Source organism: Dermacentor andersoni, chromosome 9 (genome assembly GCF_023375885.2).
Source record: "Dermacentor andersoni chromosome 9, qqDerAnde1_hic_scaffold, whole genome shotgun sequence".
Taxonomy (NCBI): domain Eukaryota; kingdom Metazoa; phylum Arthropoda; class Arachnida; order Ixodida; family Ixodidae; genus Dermacentor; species Dermacentor andersoni.
In genome coordinates this window covers 36,818,394-36,836,797 of record NC_092822.1, presented here as the reverse complement: position 1 = coordinate 36,836,797, position 18,404 = coordinate 36,818,394, and the positions used below count along the sequence as shown (strand labels likewise).

Sequence of the window (18,404 nt, the reverse complement as noted above, 5' to 3'; positions counted from 1 at the left end):
CTTGCGAGAGAGTTGGGTCTGGATGTCTCAGACAAACTCAGAAAACCAGAACTGCTAAGGGCTATTCTTGAGTTAGAAGCTGAGGATGACGAGCTGTCGGAATGCCTTGAGACCATTGAGGAGAGGGAGGAGCAAAAAGAGAAACAGGAGCGCGAACTTAAAGAACAGAAAGAGAAAGATGAGCGCGAACGTAAAGAGCAACAAGAGAAAGAAAGAGAGCGCGACCGTCAACACGCTTTGGAAATGAAGCGTCTCGAGTTAGAGATGGAACGCGCTCGTAATGGAAGTCAGGCACACGGTGCAGGAGAACGAGTATTGTTCAAAATGACTGACCTGATGCGGCCGTTTAAGCTTGGAGAGGACATTGGTTTGTTCCTGGTTAACTTTGAGCGAACGTGCGAGAAGCAGGGGTTCTCTCGGGAAACGTGGCCACAGCGCTTGCTCACTTTGCTACCCGGCGAGGCGGCCGACGTAGTCGCTCGCTTGGAGAGAGAGGAGGCAGAGGATTTCGACAAAGTGAAATCGAGTCTGCTAAAAAAGTACCGGCTGTCAGCGGAGGCGTTCCGTCGGAAGTTTCGGGAAAATGAGAAAGGCAGAAGTGAGTCATATACAGAGTTTGCCTACAGGCTTATGTCAAACATGCAGGAGTGGCTCAAAGAAGAGAAAGCGTTTGGTGACCACGAGAAAGTTCTGCAGTGTTTCGGGCTAGAACAGTTTTATAGTCGGTTACCTGAAAACGTGCGGTACTGGGTCTTGGATAGGCCAGACGTTAGTACGGTGGCTAGAGCCGCTGAGTTAGCCGAGGAGTTTGTGACGCGTCGGGCTCGTGGAGCTAAGGACGGTCAAAAGGGTGAATTTGGCTCTAAGTTTGAGAGGCCGAAGTTCACGCCCATGAGAAAGCGGTTCGAGACGAGGCAAGCGCGCGTGTGTTATACGTGCCAGAAGCCGGGTCACTTTTCGGCGCAGTGTCCGACCGAACGTGAGGAGACGGCGGCAGCCGAAGCCGAACGCGGAAAGCGGTTCGAGATGAGGCAAGTGCGCGTGTGTTATACGTGCCAGAAGCCGGGACACTTTTCGGCGCAGTGCCCAGAAACAAAACCAAAAGTCGTGTTTTTTTCATTAGGCAGCACTGACGAGAACATGAAGCTTCTCGAGCCTTACATGCGAGACCTCCTCGTGAACGGGAAAGAGTGCCGAGTGCTTCGCGATTCCGCAGCTACAATGGATGTAGTTCATCCCTCTTACGTAGAACCCGATATGTTCACGGGCGAGTGCGCATGGATCAAGCAAGCAGTGGAAGCTCATAGCGTGTGTCTGCCGGTAGCAAAAGTGCTTATTGAAGGACCTTTCGGAGCACTTGAGACGGAGGCCGCAGTGTCATCTATGCTGCCCCCCCAGTACCCGTACTTATTTTCGAACAGGTCCGATCACCTCCTGCGCGAGAAGGGGCTTTTGTTTGGTGAGGCTAGCGTTCAGGCCTTAACCAGATCGAAGGTTCGGGAGCTCGCTGCAAAGGCGGTAGTTGCGGGGCCGACGTTGTTGAACGATGAGAAAGGGTCAGAGGCGCAGCAAGCTGGTATTCAGGGCACGCCCGAACGGGATAAAATTGAGCCTGTAGCGTTAAAGGCACCAGATACTGGAGAGGAAATTCCCGATGCGGGAAAGTTAGAAGAGCTTCCGGTCGAGCTTCCGGGACTAGGCTCAGTGACGAACAGGAAAGACACCGATCAAGTCATTAGTGACTTAATAAGTAAAGCATCGCTGTCGCCTGAGCAGAAAACAGAACTACACCAGCTCTTACAAGAGTTTCAAGGTCTGTTCTCTGAGAGGCCTGGTAGGACTTCTGTCCTTACTCATGACATAGAACTTACCTCCCCAGAGCCAGTACGATCCAAGGCGTACCGGGTGTCACCCCGCCAGAGCGATATTATGGAGGCTGAGGTAAAGAAAATGCTACAGCTCGGTGTTATTGAAGCGGGTGAGAGTGATTATACCTCCCCTTTGATTTTAGTTGAGGTACCGGGCAAGGAACCTCGTCCTTGCGTCGACTACCGCAGGCTTAATTCCATCACTAAGGATCAAATTTATCCGATCCCTAACATCGAGGAGCGCCTTGAGAGAGTGAGTAGCGCTCAGTTTATTTCCACCCTAGATCTTGTCAGGGGTTATTGGCACGTTCCACTTACAGAAGAGGCTAGTAGGTATGCGGCGTTCATTTCACCAATGGGGACATTCCGTCCTAAAGTTTTGAGTTTTGGTTTGAAGAACGCGCCATACTGCTTTTCAAGCCTCATGGATAAAGTGTTGCGGGGACAGCAAGAATTCGCTTTACCGTATCTAGACGACGTAGCGATATTCTCCGCATCCTGGCCGGAACATATGGCGCACTTGCGGGCAGTGCTAACCCGCCTGCGCGATGCGGGCTTGACAGTCAAGGCTCCCAAGTGCCAGTTAGCACAGGCCGAGGTTGTCTACCTCGGACACGTGATTGGTCGGGGTCGTCGCCGCCCCTCTGAAATAAAGGTGGCCGCTGTGCGAGACTTCCCGCAACCGCGCACGAAGACCGATATTCGGTCGTTCTTAGGTGTCGCCGGCTACTATCAGAGGTACATCCCCAGGTACTCTGATATCGCGGCTCCCTTGACAGATGCTCTGAGAAAGACAGAGCCGCAAACAGTCGTCTGGGATGAGACGAAGGAAAGAGCTTTTAGCGCCCTAAAGAGCGCCCTAACAAGCCAGCCTGTGCTACGATCGCCCGACTACACAAAAGGGTTCGTTGTTCAGTGTGATGCTAGTGAGCGAGGCATGGGCGTTGTACTGTGCCAACGGGAAAATGGAGAAGTAGAACACCCCGTCCTGTATGCTAGTCGTAAGCTGACGAGTCGTGAGCAGGCGTATAGCGCCACCGAGAAAGAGTGTGCGTGTATCGTGTGGGCCGTTCAGAAATTGTCATGTTACCTAGCTGGCTCGAGGTTTATCATTGAGACGGATCACTGCCCTCTCCAATGGCTGCAGACCATCTCTCCCAAAAATGGCCGCCTCCTGCGCTGGAGCCTCGCTTTGCAACAATATTCCTTTGAGGTGCGTTACAAAAAGGGGAGTCTCAACGGTAACGCCGATGGCTTAAGTCGAAGCCCCTAACGTGGGAATCAGCCTCAAAATTGCTTGTTACTGATGTTTTTCTTCCTGAGGCAGGATTTTTAACTTATTGCTTTTGTGTAGTGTTTCAAAGTGATGATGTGCTTTCTAGTGCAATTTTCCGATTTGTGGACGCGTTCTGAGTGCTGCTAAACTACTGTAAGGAACTAGGCAGCAGTATAAAAGGGGAAAGAGCCTGGCAGGGCTTAGTGAGGGTTGTGCCGTGCTTGCTGACTGAGCGGTTGACTTTCGGCGTAGTTCTAACGCTTGCCGGGAACGAGAACAAAAATGTCAACTCTCCCGAAGTCACATTGCAGTGTCCTGTGTGAACCTGAACGTGAGAACGAGGCCTTCTCTGTGCGCTGCGCTCAAGAAACGCCAAAGGACGCCCGACTTCGGTTATGAGCATCATCGAGCGACATCCCTCCGGACAGCGGATGCAGTCCCCTGACCATCGGGATCTCCTTCCCCCGGCGGGGCGGTCTGTTACGTTTCGCCTACAACGCGCGGTAATGCCGGCGCGGATGCAACGGACGCCGGGGCTTTGTTCAAAGCGGCGGACATTTTGGCCCGTTCGACGCCGCCGCAACGCCTACCCGCCAAGCGTGTCCAGGCGTGTTTCAGTGCCACGTGTCTTCGTGTGTGCGTGTGTGTGTGTGTGCCCTCGCTTGTCAAAGCGCGGCAGCCGGGGAGCGGAGTTCCCCGAATGAGGAGCCTGGAGGTCTCTCGGCTCAACCGTTCGCGCCGTCGTGTGGGCGGGTTGGCGATGCGTCACTGCACTCGGTTCAGCAGGTCTCTCGGCTCGACCGTGCGCGCCGTCGTGGGCTCATGCTCCGCCGTCCCGTGACCTTCATCCCGTGACCTTCATCCCGTGACCTTCCCTTTTGGACCGCGACACCGAGAGTATAAGAGCAGCTGCCCCCGGACGCCAGGAGAGAGGCTCCGATTTGTACTGTTGAGTTACGTGCTCTCCCGTCTCTCCACTTCGGTCGACCTGACCGGCCGCTCTTTTGCTATGTTAGAATAAACAAGTTGTTCTGTTACCAGTCTCCTCATGCTTTGCCGGGACCTTCGGATGCTTCCAGTGCCCCAGGCCGCCAGGCCAACGCTACCCTTGGGGCTTGCGACCCATTGGCAATAACGGGCGTCAGCACCGAGACCCCAACATCTCGTGCCAGCGGTGCGATTCCAACAGTACGGAATGAAGTGCTACCGGAAGCTAATTCGGCCAGCAATCCAAGTGTATATGTTACGGGCGAAGAAACCGATATTATCGGTTGAAAACTCGGGTTAAGAGTTGACATCAGCGAGAACTGAGCAAGGTGCATTCAGCTAGACGAGGGCAATAGGAAAAAGAAACCGCAAAAGATGGAGCATCTGAAAGCGTTCACCGTCACTGTGGCGTTGGAAGTGGACCTCGAATGATGGACCGTCGTCTCCTCAAATCCTCGGTTCGTCTCTAGGGCTAGCAAGTCGGATTCATAAAATGCTGCTGGAGCTTCCGGAAGTCCTTTCTATGGTAAGAGCCAGAACGATTGGGGCAAATCTAAGAAATCGACTTGTCCATTTAATCAGCCTCACTTCAATCTAAATATGTCACCATGTATGTCTATAAACATTATATAGAATGCCCGAATGAAGCCGCCGTGGTAGCTTATAATGGGTATGGTGCATTGCGTTGTCGAGCTCGAGGTCTCCGGTTCGTTCCCCAGGTGGTCAAAATTCATACGAAGCACTACGGCGTGCCTCACAATCAGAGCCGGGTTCTGGCACGTAAAACCTCATAATCTTTTTTGTAGAATAACCCGAATGAATTCACGGGAGAGTTATAAAGCACGCCTTTTTATGCACAGAAGGCGTTCGTTAACCCCTTCCGCCCCCCTTCCCGCGCACAGATCGGTCGCGAGCAATCCAGGTGCTTCAATCGTCGAAGCCAGGAGGGCAGCTTCGAAGCTGGTGAGCCAACGTGTGTGGTACAGAAATATCGAACGCCGCTGCCTGGCACCGCTTTCGACGCCGTGGGATCTGCGCTGCAGAGGGAGGGAATGGCGAGGTGGAGGAGGAAAGGGACGTGGCCCCGCGATGAGGGATGTTGGACACTTGTCTATAAATCTGGCCCGGGCACTCGCTCTCGATGCCCGCGCCAAGGCAAGCTGGGAAGAAGGCGCGGCAAATATTTTTTTCCCCCATCTTCGACGTGGAACACGCCGTTTTTGGGTTCTTCCTCGCCCGCTGCGTACCAATAGCAGCTGATAGCCGCACGTGGTGTTTTTGGATGTGCGCGCCCCCCCTCCCCCTCCTCTACTACATTCTAGGAGGACGCGAGGCTTCTTCCGAGGATGGGCCCTGCGCTGTGAAGTGGCCTATCTTCTTCTGCTTGTTCTTCTTTTGGATGTTTTTTTTTCTGTTTTAGCACTCGTCCGAGAGCGTGCCTGACGGGTATGGCGCGGTGTTTGTGTGTACAGTGCAGAAGGCGCTTAATTTTTATTTCGTGTTTGCCCTCTGGGAGCTGCTCAGAAACAGAAGCCCTATTTGGCGATAGGGGGGTTGCTAAGATCACCGCTTTCTAATCATATAAGCTAGCGGAACTCCCACTCTGCTATATGTGGGTTTAGACCAAAAAAGAAAAGGAGGAGGGGGGGAGATAACGATTGGGCGGAAACTATCGGACGGTCGAAAACTGTCAGTCACAGACTTTATCGGACCGCTCGAGCTGTCGTTATTGGCTGTGCGCCTTCTGCATCGTTGTCTTATCGCGCTGTGCAAGGGGCACGTACGTCGGGAGATGGTTATCAAAATCAAGCGGTTCGAAATCATGCCGGGATATGCTGGGACGCCTAATTAGTTAGCTCACAGTTGGTCAATGCTACGAGGCGAGCCGGTGTGGTGACGTTGCAAGGCCTCCAAGATCGTCCACGCGTTACAAACGAGGTTTTTTTAGTACACTCGCGAGGACGCAAATCGTGCACAGGTATCAGGATCGGCCCAGCCGAGTTACAACCTCTGGTTACCCTGCCTCCGAGATCAGCCCAGTTTATTCGGCCACGTGACCGTCCACGCAAAGTGGCAGGAATGGGCCAAAGCAAGCTTTACTTTAAAAAGAGAGGCGCTGACGTCGTTCCTACGGAAGTTCGCTCCTTTAGTACAAGAAGGCCCCATATATGCGTTTGTCTACAGAGCCCTGCAGGTTTCAAATATTAGACGACTTATTTGCTGTCTGAGGAGGGCAAAAACAGTTTTTTTCTTCAAATTCATTTTAGCTGCACAAACTCTTTAAAAATTGCTTGTTGCACTTAGCACAATTGTAACCCTTGAACTAAATATACTTGTTGATGAGGCGGCCACTACTTGTACGGCCAATTAAAATGCTTGATTAAATAATTGAGATAACTACACTAATTATATTTTTGATCACTTACTTTATGGCACATGTTTCGATTTACGAATTGTGGCCGGTGAGTTCTCTAGGCGTATCCGTTTGGAACGAATTCTCAAGGCTACACCTGTTTCGAGATATTCATTTTCACAGTGCCCGACGAAATGCACCGGCGTTCCAGTGACTTTTGTGCTTCAATGAAGAAAGCGCAGCTTCCTTAGCAAAAAAATATTAAGTGGAAGAAGATTGCATTTTACCGCAGGTTTGACGGCGCGTATGTCGAAACCGGTTGCTATCCTCAGAATTCGGTCTAAGTCGATATGCCTAGCATACTCACTAGCTACAATTCGCAGATTGAAACATGAGCCGTATAGTTTTATTTACAAGATAATTAGCAAAATTAAGTTAATTATTCAATTAAGTATTTTGATTTCTCGCGGAAGTAATGGTCACCTCATCGAGCAAATTAGATCAAGGGTTACAATTGTGCAATCTGCCACAGGCAATCTCTCTCTTTTTTTTTAATTTGGTGCAACTAAATAGAAGAAGAACCCCTGGTATATTGGCGTCCTCGCGCCTTTAATCGACAATCATACCTTCCGGTGTTGTGAGCGTCACGTAAAAGAAAATTGAAGCTGTTCGTGTTTGACTGGCGCTGGCGTTGTTCCGCGAAAAAGCAAAAAAGCGCTGGTGAACTTTAGGTGCACGTTAAAGAACATAGGGTAGTGAAAAATAACCCGCGAGGCTCCCATACGGCGTCCCTCGTGTGCGACGGTTTCTCAACGTTAAACGCCGCAAACTCATTTAACGTAACAATTAATGATTTATACACCTTCCTTCGCTTCACTCTAGGCCGGCTTCTAACCTATGTAATGAGCTGCCCTGATCAGTCTGAAACCTGCTGCCACGCAAAGGCGCACAACACAGATGACTCAGGCACGCCGTGGGAACGACAAACATCGCGACAGCGCCTTTTGACCAAAGACCTCTAACAGAGGAACTTATTTTAGAACACCGACATCACAACCATCGCAGCGGTAGGCGACGAGGGCACTGTTGCAGTTCTTAAAGGCAAGAGAATTGGACAAGCGGCTGTATAACCTGAACAGATGTTTATAGTGCTGCAAGTGCTACTGTGCTGTGCGGTGACAGTATGCGATGACAGTGACCGACTGTGATTGTATGTCTATGCTCCTTTCTTTATCTCTACTTTGCTATCACTTTACTTCCCCCTCCCCTCTCTCCCCAGCGTAGGGTAGCAAACCGGATCTTCCGATCTGGTTAACCTTCCTGCCTTTCCCCTTTCCTCGGTCTCTCTCTCTGTGGGAACAACCGATTGGAGCTCCCTCCTTTCTTATACCGGTCGTTGGCAAACGCAAAATATTAATAATAAAAAAACGTCCCTACTCTTTCTCTCTCTCTCCCCCCCTCTCTCTCTCAACGTGAAATCTCGCTGCAAGGAGTGCCGCGGAATGACAACAGGTCTGTCCACCGCCGCCCACCGGAGGACAACATGGTTTTGCTTTCGGTGTCTTAGTTTTATCAGAACTTACATCGGTCGCCGCCCAAGCGCAGCTCGATACAACGCGAGCAAGGTGTTTCGAGATGGTTCTAATATGCGGGGCTTCGAAATCCTGTGGATCTAGTGGGGTGCAAGAAAGCGGCGTTGGGATTCCGTTGCAATCGTCTCTTTACGTCGCCGTCAGCGACAGCATTCTACTGCAGTTTACTTTGTGGCGCAAGAACGACAAGACGTGCACTTTGATGGACTCATTGTTGCACGACGTTTGGGTGTGGCATCGCGTCCGCCTTCCGCATGAATTGTTTTCAGTAGACCGCGCCAACGTCCTCACCGTCGAATTGATTGACTGGAAAAGCAATTCTCGAGCTATGAGATATCGTCGTGAAGGGCTCCCTGCCTATAATATTTTGACCACCTTGAATTCTTTGACGCGCGACCCAATTCTCAGTGCGGGAATACTTTATCCTTCCTCCGCTATCTAGATACAACGAGGAATCCAACCGACAACCTACTTTTTATCAACCGCTGACGCAGAATAAATCTTTAGTAAGCGAATTTATCCAGTCTGAGAAGTAACCACCCTGTCGACGAACGTAGAACGAGAAACTGGCTCTCGGTGTTCCAAGGCAGCTGAGCTCAGCGCCAGGTTTCGTCACTCGCCTTATCAGGGTCCACAAACTTCGCAGAGATAAAAATAGCAAAGATGCAGTAGGTGTCTGCCCCCCCCCCCCCCTCCCTCCATCCCCGCCTCCGCAACTATATAGCCCAGACAAGATGAATGCGCCGAGCGCCGGCCCATTGACATCCGCAACTCAGGCTCGCTTCCGACCATCGCTCGCTCCCACGCAAGGCCCAACAACGGCAGAACTGTCGCTCGCTTCCTTCCTCTTGGAAAACAGAAGCAGCAGCAGCAGCGGCGGCGGCGGCACTCCACGTTACTGCAGCGCGCCACATGTGAAACCTACGCTACGTACTGAACGTACCAACTCACGAGCAGCGGTGTGGTTGGTAGGGGAGGGAGGACGAAAGTGCGAGCGTCTCCGGAGAGGAGAGGAGAGGGGTGGGGGAAGAAGGTTGTCGGCGCGCCGGACCGGACCCCCTTATCTTATCTCCGGGCCGCCGGGCGCGCCCGACCCACGCGAGCGAAGTCAGCAAGGCGTACAATGTGCAGGCGCCGTTGCACAAAAGCGACCCCGCGCGTTCGAGTCGGTAGTTCGGTGCAGTGCGCCCGCGTCAACTTGTCGTTACCGAAACCTTTCCCGTTCTTTCGTTCGCGGAGCCATTGGGGAAGGATACGAAGTGTTATCACACGCACGATCTGTTCGAAAAACGATTCCCCCATTCTTTGTCCCCTACATTGGGAACGCTTGCATACGTCATCGCTTACGTATGCGGACGTGAACGCTACAGCGCGCCGCCAGCTCGCAATGCGTAATCTGGGCTGGACGCAACGCGCAACAATGCCGCAGTCTTCTTCCATGGGCGCAACACGGGTGGTCGAGGCTTATCAATCATCTTGTTACTGAGACGCAGTCCTGTGCATCATCACGAGCAGACGTCGCAAGACGCCAGCGACCACTGTCGACAGCGACGGCCTTGAGGGCTCGAGTTTCTAATTAGGCCAGTAAGCTTGCGTAAGCCTCGTTTCCAGTCAGAGCTGCTCACGAAGTGCTTTGTGTGCTTTGTGCGAGTGCGCCCGACAGTGTGTGTTGTAGGCCGCACAGCCTGCCGCGAACTTCTCCGCAATGCTTAAAATAAGGGAGAATACCAACTTTCTTCGCAACTTCACCCGCAAGTCTGATGAATAAGGGAGCAATGCGATATGGTCGTACGTCAAAAGTATTCACTGGAAATTTTTGTTTTCGATGGCGGATTCGTAGGCAGCTGCAATGTTTTCTTGGTTCTTTTTTTTTTCACTACTCCGCTCTCCTAAAAAAGAAAGAAAATTAGGGTTCAGTTTACTTCGGCTTGCTTTAAATAATTCCAACTACGTCCTTCGATAACGCAGAACACAAATCTGAAGAATCCATCATAAGAAGGAATACTTGCAGCGTAAGGATCAAGAAAACGAGATCAGGCGCAAAGGAATAACGCATTCGTATGCGGTACTCGCATCTAAACTGCGTCACGCGTAAGCTGCAGCAAAAATCGGGCGTGTACTATAAGCACGAAGTGCAACCAGACGAAAAACGTTGGAGGGACGTCTCGTCTGGTACTGCGACTGAAAACAAGTTCAATAAAAGGGACGCATAGGGTCTTTCGCTGTGCTCGTGCAGTTCTGAAAGATTTACGGTGCGTTTGCAGCTTGATTCCGCCACTTCTTCAGTTTGATCTCAGTTCGATGTGACCTAAAAGTGCAGGAACATGCGCAGGCCGTGAAGCTTTTACATGCGTGTGGCGATATGGCCAGTGTAACACTGTCACTGACGCGCAATGCAGAAGATGCGGGTTGGGCTTTGACCAGTGACAAGTTATCGTCTCGTTCAGATCGTTTTGTTCTTGTTAATAATTGCATTTAAGGAGAGCTTGATGCTTATGGGTGGCATCACAAGAGTGGCCTATCAAGGGTGGCCTATCACAAGAGAAGCAACGACCAAAAGGAAAGCAAGCAAGCACAGTGACATCACTTATTTTTTTTTAAAGGTTCCCGTGCACAAATTATAAGCGTTCACGATGTAGATACATTCCTGGGTAGTTGTAAATAATGTCACACTTCCAAGCACAACGTTCACTGCGGCACTTATACATCGACGTTTCATTTCAGACAACCATTTGATTACCCCCTACGCTTTCCTTGGCCGCGTTGTCCGTTGGCTTTACAACGTGACTGTCGCGTCGAGACGTTCCGGCTGCGCTGCATCGATTTAAGCTCGGAAGCAGATCGGGTTTCGTCCCCACAGCTGGCTTCCTCTAAGCGCCGAGAGCCCGACGCCTTTTTCTTTTTTCTTTGTGTGTGTGTGTGTGTGTGGCTCGCGTGGTTCGACACGCTTACGGGCTTGAGCGCCCATAAAGCGCGCTTTCTGTATGCGGCGTGCAGTGTAACGCTCTTCATGCCGCGGCCGTCGCCATATTGTGCGCGGCCAAAGCGGCGCCCGAGGCATCAATCACACGCGCACTGCGAGCCGTAGCCTCGCAGCACTACGCTATAGAGCTGACTCTGTCCGCCCAACCGCTTATACGTCGGGTCCACATCCATCTCCCGACGTGTTTCTTCTCTCTTCTATTTTTTTTTTCAGTCGTTCTATCTTCTCGTCCCGTAATAATCCTTCACTCAGCCAAAAGAAACCCGCTCCTTTTCCCCAAGAAGAAAGGCGTCCCCTTGAACGAAAGGCTGTCCGGCGTCGGCGCGAACTATGCATTCGCTATTGCGCCCTCCCCCCCCCCTTTTTTTTTTCTGGTATTCCTGCGCTCTGATATAACGAAATAGAGCGAGACAATCTCTAAACACCGTCTAGCAGCAAACTTATTCAATGCTTCGGAGACTGCCTCCGTATCTTTCTTCAGTTTTCTTTTTCTTCTTCTTCTTCTACATTCGCCTACACAGGCTGTGCCCGACCATGGGGCTCAGTGGTTTCTGCATTACAGCTGCCTCGCGGGCAAGCTGAGCCCCGTCCGCTGCGAGAGCAGCTGGATCTTACGGGCGAAGACCCCTGTATTCTCTGGAACGACGTCGTTCGTATATTTGCGATGCGGCACTGCGTCGTCTTCGTGCCTTCGCTATACGGTATTGCATATAGTACGTATAATACAGTGACCTCCGAGATACGAGCGCGCGCGCCTACGTTCTCGGAGTCCGCGTGGCACACGCAAAGCCCGCGTGCACTAACTGGCAAAGCGCTCATTCCGAGCCATGGTGCAGTGGTCGGAGTGTCCGGAGGTGGGTAACGTTGTTTTTTTAAAGTGAACACTCCCGGTATCTGCTGGCGGCTGCTGCTGCATGCCGCCGCCGCAGCAGCAGTCATCACAGTCATACTTGTATAACGAATCAGCACTCGTATAACGAATCGGCTTATATGCAGCCGCTATGTGTACTACACCTACGGATGTGCGGGTGGTCGGGTTTTCTCCGCGGAACTGCGCAGTTAAGCAACAAACAGCGTACCTGAACAACCTTCATGGAGCAAATATCAAGCATGGGACCGGATGGAAACAGCCGAACCCGGTCTTTTTAACTGCCGCGGCACTGCGCAATGCGAGAACTACCCACAAGGCGTATCAATGCATACATTGAGAGAGGCTGCAAACTACATAGGCGAAGTCGGAAAGGACTGATTTAAAAAAAAAAAAAATACGTGCAAGAAAAAAGAGAGAAAGAAAAACGAAAACAGTATAAACAAAGAAAGGCAGGACATTTGCGATCGTAAAACCTCCGATCAGTCGATTGAAGGTCAGTCTAACATTTATTTACCGTGCTTTAAAAAAAAAAAAAAAACAGACACAAGAAGAAGGCAGGATAGACAGGATGGAATATGTTAATCTATTCTAACCAACCCAAACCTTCTGCCTTATCGACACAAGGAGTGCAGACGGTACAAGCGGTCTAAAAAAATTAAAAATCCGAACGCCTAAGCACCGGCAGCAATGACGCTCTCTCTCCTCGATTTGAAGATATTCGTCCTAGTACATCAATGGCTATAGGCCTAACCTTGCGGGAACGGGCGAGTACAGAGATTTCGACAACGCCTTCAGGTGGGCGTTGGAGTTTATTTTTATTTCGCCCGTAACGGCGGTTGGGCCAACGGCAGCTTTCGTCTCTTCGTCTTTCTGCGTCTTCTTCGCGCGTCCTACCAGAACGAACTCCTGCCAATATCCTCCTCCGGCCTCCGGCAGAAGAGGCGTTCGGAGACCGTAATTAAGGGTTTTCGATATATCGGCGACGTCTGCCAGCTAGCAACGGAAGATCTTTGGCACGACGGCACCCTCTCCCCTTGCCCCCCATCCTCCCGCCCCCGTCCAAAGGCACCAGAGTATATTCGCGATCGGGATCTTAGAAGTATACACCGATACACACCGCATATTGATCCGGCTTCTTATAAGGGGAACTTCTCTTCTCCCTCTGGAACACTCTCAGAGGCCTTCGGTATGCGGTTTGCAAACGATGTCTCGTGCCAGGAGGATATTTCCACGCCGCATAGAATTTGCTACTTACTCGGCACACGAAACCCGGCGAGGCGACGTACAGGGGAAACTAGAAGATGTGCAAATGCGGTGGCCCGTTATCACTGTACCGCTCTCTCTATACCACTGCATATGTGGCTCCTTCACAAACTGCGTGACAGCGTCCACACGAACAGTTATTACACTGTGCATTCGTCTATCTTCCTTTTTTATTGTTCTCCTCCTTTATTACTTCAAATACCATTTCCTACCAGAGACATCCTTTGGTTAACCTTCATGTCTTTCCGTTTCTCCTATTTCTCGCCCCTTCTGTCATATGAAAATAGTTGCTCTTCATCAAGTGCTTATGCAACAAATCAGGGCCTTCAGGACTGGCCTGCGAGGCCCAATAGGCTAAGACTATGCCAGCCTCGCATGTGGTCTCTCCTGTTTGCATGCTGTTAACTGAGGAAAAACGCACCGGAAAATGCCAGTCGTGATTACACAATTGCAGACGTATTCTTCCCCTTCCACCGAGTATAACCAGGAATAGCACAGGCTGCAACTTTTATATGCAATAGCATTTTATAGACGCAGCAGTAGCATTTCTCTGCGGCGCCCAGCCACACTTTCGTGAAACTGGCTATAGCAATTTAGCCTGGGAGCTGCACCCGCGAAATAACAGAGAAACAACGAACTTTTCGTCAATATTGCAGTTCGAACGGGCTTTCTACCACTATTTCGCAACATTGCCTGTTTAAAAAAAGTACACAAAGGATCATTTTTTCCCTTTTAGTTTTACTATCCTGGTGCAGAAAGTAAATTTGACACCCGTATAGTAAACATAGAATCATTCAATATACAATGCAAGACTTAATAGCCACAACCAGGAGCGGAAATCCCGTATGCACAATAGGTACAATTTTAAACACGCATGCATCGTATTTTCGGATACACCGTCCCCTATTCACTGCCCTTGAGATCTGGCATACTAGCTCTCGAGGGCAGTGAATCACCTACGCACCACTATAGAATCTCCACACACGTAGTATGTTGAATTATAATAAGTACAGAAAGACTTATATAAGGATTTGTTTCATAACGCACAGCAACGTCGAAATGTCATGACATTCTCATCAATTATTATTAGACACGACTTCTGCAACAAATTCTTTTCCTTCTCTTTTCCTCTTTTTTTTTTCTCACCAAGCTATTGCCTCGTTGGCAGTGCCGCATCTCAGCTTCTACGTTCGAGTTTTTGCCAAGGATGCATCGTTCAACCGAACAAGGTCACATAGGCGTGAAGGCTTTAGATCGCATTCGTCGCGCAGCAGCATCGTTTCTAATAAAAAGAAGAAAAGTGTGTCTCGAAAGAGACGACGGCCACGCGCTAGTGCGGTTCCCATTGCTCGGTCCTGGAAGACTTGCCGTTGGGGGCGACCCCGTCAGCCTTGATTACAGAGTCAAGACCTCCCCCTCCCCCCCCCCCCTCTCCGTAATTGCTGGGCCGCGATGTGTCCGCCTCACCCGCATGGAAGCGAGTGGTCAGCCTTGGGGAAAGAAAGCCCATGAAGGGGGGGAGATGGTGAGTGAGAAATGACGCCTCGCGTGTTCATAGCATAATACGAAACGCATTTCAGTGCAAGAGAAACACGAGAAGTTTCTTTGTCTTAACGTACCGTCAAGAGCGGAGATTCCCGTACGCGACGAGGGCGTACATGGAGTCGCTCGGCCGAGTGTGCTTACAGAAAGGCCTTCGTTCTGTCGCCGTAATGCGACGAGCTGTCGTCGTTTGAAGACGGTCACCGTGGATGATTCGCAAGCAGCTCTCTGTGTGGCGTCAACAAATTTGCACCAGGTGATAATCACCGGCAGAAAGGCTATCCTCGAGAACTTGCATAAACAAAGGAGCAATCGTTAGGAACGATCGCCCGCGGGGAGACAGTCGCTAAGGCGTGCTTCAGACGTTCCCTGGACGACGGCAAATGGCTATAGGGAAGCGTTTTGGCATACGCATTCGTCGGCTTAAGAAATGCGAAGGTTGTAGGTCATTCTGGAAAGGCATGATTATGACTAAGCGCAGATTTAGCAGCTACCTTATTCGGTCCGTCAACCTTGTTTGAAGGAAGGAAGGAAAAAGTGGAGAAGGAAGGCAGGGAGGTTAACCAGTTTTGCCTAACCGGTTTGCTACCCTACACATGGGAGGGGGATGGGGGGGATGAAAGATGGGGAGAAGAGATAGAGGGCACATAACACGGCACACACATCGTTGGTTACAGTCTGTCACTCTTGTGTGGTACGTGACATCACTGTCACAGTCGCTTGTCCAAGCCCGTACCCTTCATAAACCGAAGTAGTCCCTTCGTCGCCTTCAGCTGCGATGTCTTCAGTCGGCGATATGTGAAAATGGTTGCAACTGACAATGGTCTACTGTCAAGGTGCGCTAGAACGGACGCCATGGACTGTCTCTGAACATTATATTCAGGACAGTCGCACAGAATGTGTTCCAGCGTCTCCTCGCAAAGACAGGCATTGCAGAGAGCGTTGTCGGCCATTCCAATGCGAAACGAGTAAGATTTCGTGAAGGCCACCCCTAGCCATAAGCGATAAAGCAGGGTGGCCTCACTTCGGCGGAGTCCGGTTGGCATACAGAGATGCATCAAGGAGGGCAGGTCGTGTTGATGATCGCTGCGGTTGATCTGGCTGCTTGGTGTGCACCATAGAGAGAGCGTGATCTCCTGTGCAAGCACTTGAAGTCTGCTGGCTGCGTCGGAACGTGAAAGTGGTATGGCCTCTTCCTGTGTGTCTTCAAGAGCTGTCCGAGCGGCTTTATCGGCGTCTTCATTTCCGATGACGCCGCAGTGACTTGGCAGCCACTGAAACGTCACGCGATGTCCTTTCTCATGTGATGTATGAAGTAGACATCTAATATCGAATACGAGCTGTTCAGATGGCCCGCGACGCAGAGCTGATAGTACAGATTGTAGGGCTGCCTTTGAGTCGCTGAAAATTGACCATTGTCGAGGTGGTTCCCGATTGACAAAACAAAGTGCAGCTCGAAGAGCAGCTAGTTCCGCAGATGTAGATGTCGTTGGGTGGTCAGTCCTAAAGCTGATGGTAATGCCTCTTTCTGGGACGACTGCAGCACCGGACGAACACTGGATGTTTGTGGAACCGTCAGTATAAATATGTGCACTGTCTGCGTACCTCTCGTGCAGAAGAAGCAGAGACAGTTGTTTCAGCACAGGCGACGACAGCTCAGACTTTTTCCCGATTCCTGGCACGTTGAGATGGACTGTGGGGCTGACAAGGCACCAAGGGGGCATCGATGGTTTAGATGCAGCGGTGAAGCCCGAGGGAAGTTTGTCGTTGTACTTGACAATAGTTTTTGAGAATGATGCTTGGTGCCTGTCTGAAGGTAGTGTTGCAAGGTGGTGATAGGGGGCCCGTGCCAAATGTCTGATATGCGTTCTCAGGGTTTCCACCGTGATGTGAGTCTGCATTGGATGGTCCCGAGCAATCGCAATAGTTGCCTCAGTTGACGTGCATCTCGGCAAACCAAGACAAACTCTGAGTGCTTGAGCTTGCGCTGCTTGCAGAACACGAATATTTCTCTTGCAGGTGTTGTTCAGTACAGGTAGACTGTATCTTAAAAAACCGAGAAAGAGAGCTCTGTAGAGTCTCAGCATTGCGTCTACTGACATCCCCCACGTCTTTCCTGTCAGGTATTTAAACAACTGGGAGGTTGCTGTTAGGCGTCGTTTCATGTAAGCCACGTGCGGGCTCCAACAGAGGTCTCGGTCGATAATTACGCCTAGAAATCTGTAGGTTCTGACATAGGAAATGGTCCGCCCGTTGATTGAGATGACATAAGGCGTCATTGGTTTGCGAGTAAACGCCACTAGGGCGCATTTTTCTGGCGATATGCTGAGACCTTGTTCACACAAGTAGCTCGCTGTCAAAGTAGCCGCTCTCTGAAGCCGTGCACGTATCTGAGGACGTGTGACTACCGAAGTCCAGAGACAGATGTCGTCTGCGTATACTGAAATTTTGGTGGTAGTTGGCAAGTGTTCAGCAAGCCCAATAAGAGCGAGGTTGAATAGCGTCGGGCTGAGAGCACCGCCTTGAGGAACGCCCTTGCTGGTATAGCGTCGCGTAGTTGGGCCATCGTCAGTTAATACATAGAATGATCTTGCAGATAGGTAACTTGCAATCCATAAAAACACTCGGCCACCTAGGCCAACCGTCACAAGAGCGTCGAGAATAGCCTCATGCAATACGTTATCGTATGCCCCTTTCACATCTAAGAATAAAGCTGCAGATAAACGTTTACGGGACCTTTCGTGCTGGACATATGAAACGAGATCAACTACATTGTCGATGGAAGAGCGGTCACGTCGGAAACCAGCCATGGAACTCGGATAAATCTTGTAGTGTTCAAGGTACCATTCCAGGCGGCCAAGGATCATCCGTTCCATTATCTTTCCTACACAGCTGGCCAACGCTATCGGGCGGTAAGAGCTGAGCTCTAGTGGGGATTTGCCCTGCTTCAATATTGGCACCAGGCGGCTCACTTTCCATTCGTCAGGAACATTTCCCTCCTGCCATGAGGTGTTGTAGAGACTCAATAGTGCTGTCCGTGCGGATTCTCCGAGATAGCACAAGGCTCGGTATGATATACCATCTGGACCCGGAGATGATGAGCGCCTGCAGAGAGCTAGTGCCGCCTCGAGCTCCTCCATTGTAAAAGGAAGGTCCATGCGGCAATCTCGGGAATGGGGGATATCATCTCGGGCTGGAGGACCTGGGCGTGTCGCTTGGTCTGCCATTCGAACACAAAAGTCTTCTGCGACATCGATGTCTTGCCGCCCTTGGAAAAGCGCGAGTGCCTTGAATGGAAAACGCTGTTCCGGAAGGCAACGCAGACCTTGCACCGTTTTCCAAATGTGAGACAGCGGCTTGCGGGGGTCGAGTGTTTGGCAAAACGTTGCCCAACGTTCCGACGCTAATCTATTCATTCGACGCTGAATCTTCTTTTGTATCCTCCTGGCTGCCCTAAGGTCATGGATTGATCTTGTACGCCGATATCGACGTTCCGCCCGGCGACGAAGTGCGCGAAGTCGCTCTAATTCTATGTCGAAGTCGTTTCGCGTGTGAGAGATCGTCAGTATGCGAGTGGCGTTCCGCATCGTATTTTTAATTGTTTGTTCTAACCCAGAGGGCAGGCCCTCGCTGCAGGCATCTTCCATATCAGATTTGAAGTTGGCCCAT

At 50.9% G+C, this 18,404-nt stretch overlaps 1 protein-coding gene across 2 annotated transcripts in view; it reads right to left on the bottom strand.

The window, feature by feature from the left end:
* Positions 1 to 18,404, bottom strand: part of Slip1 (SLo interacting protein 1) — a 189,030-nt gene that overhangs the window by 150,311 nt on the left and 20,315 nt on the right. The gene's annotated exons all lie outside the window — the stretch shown is intronic.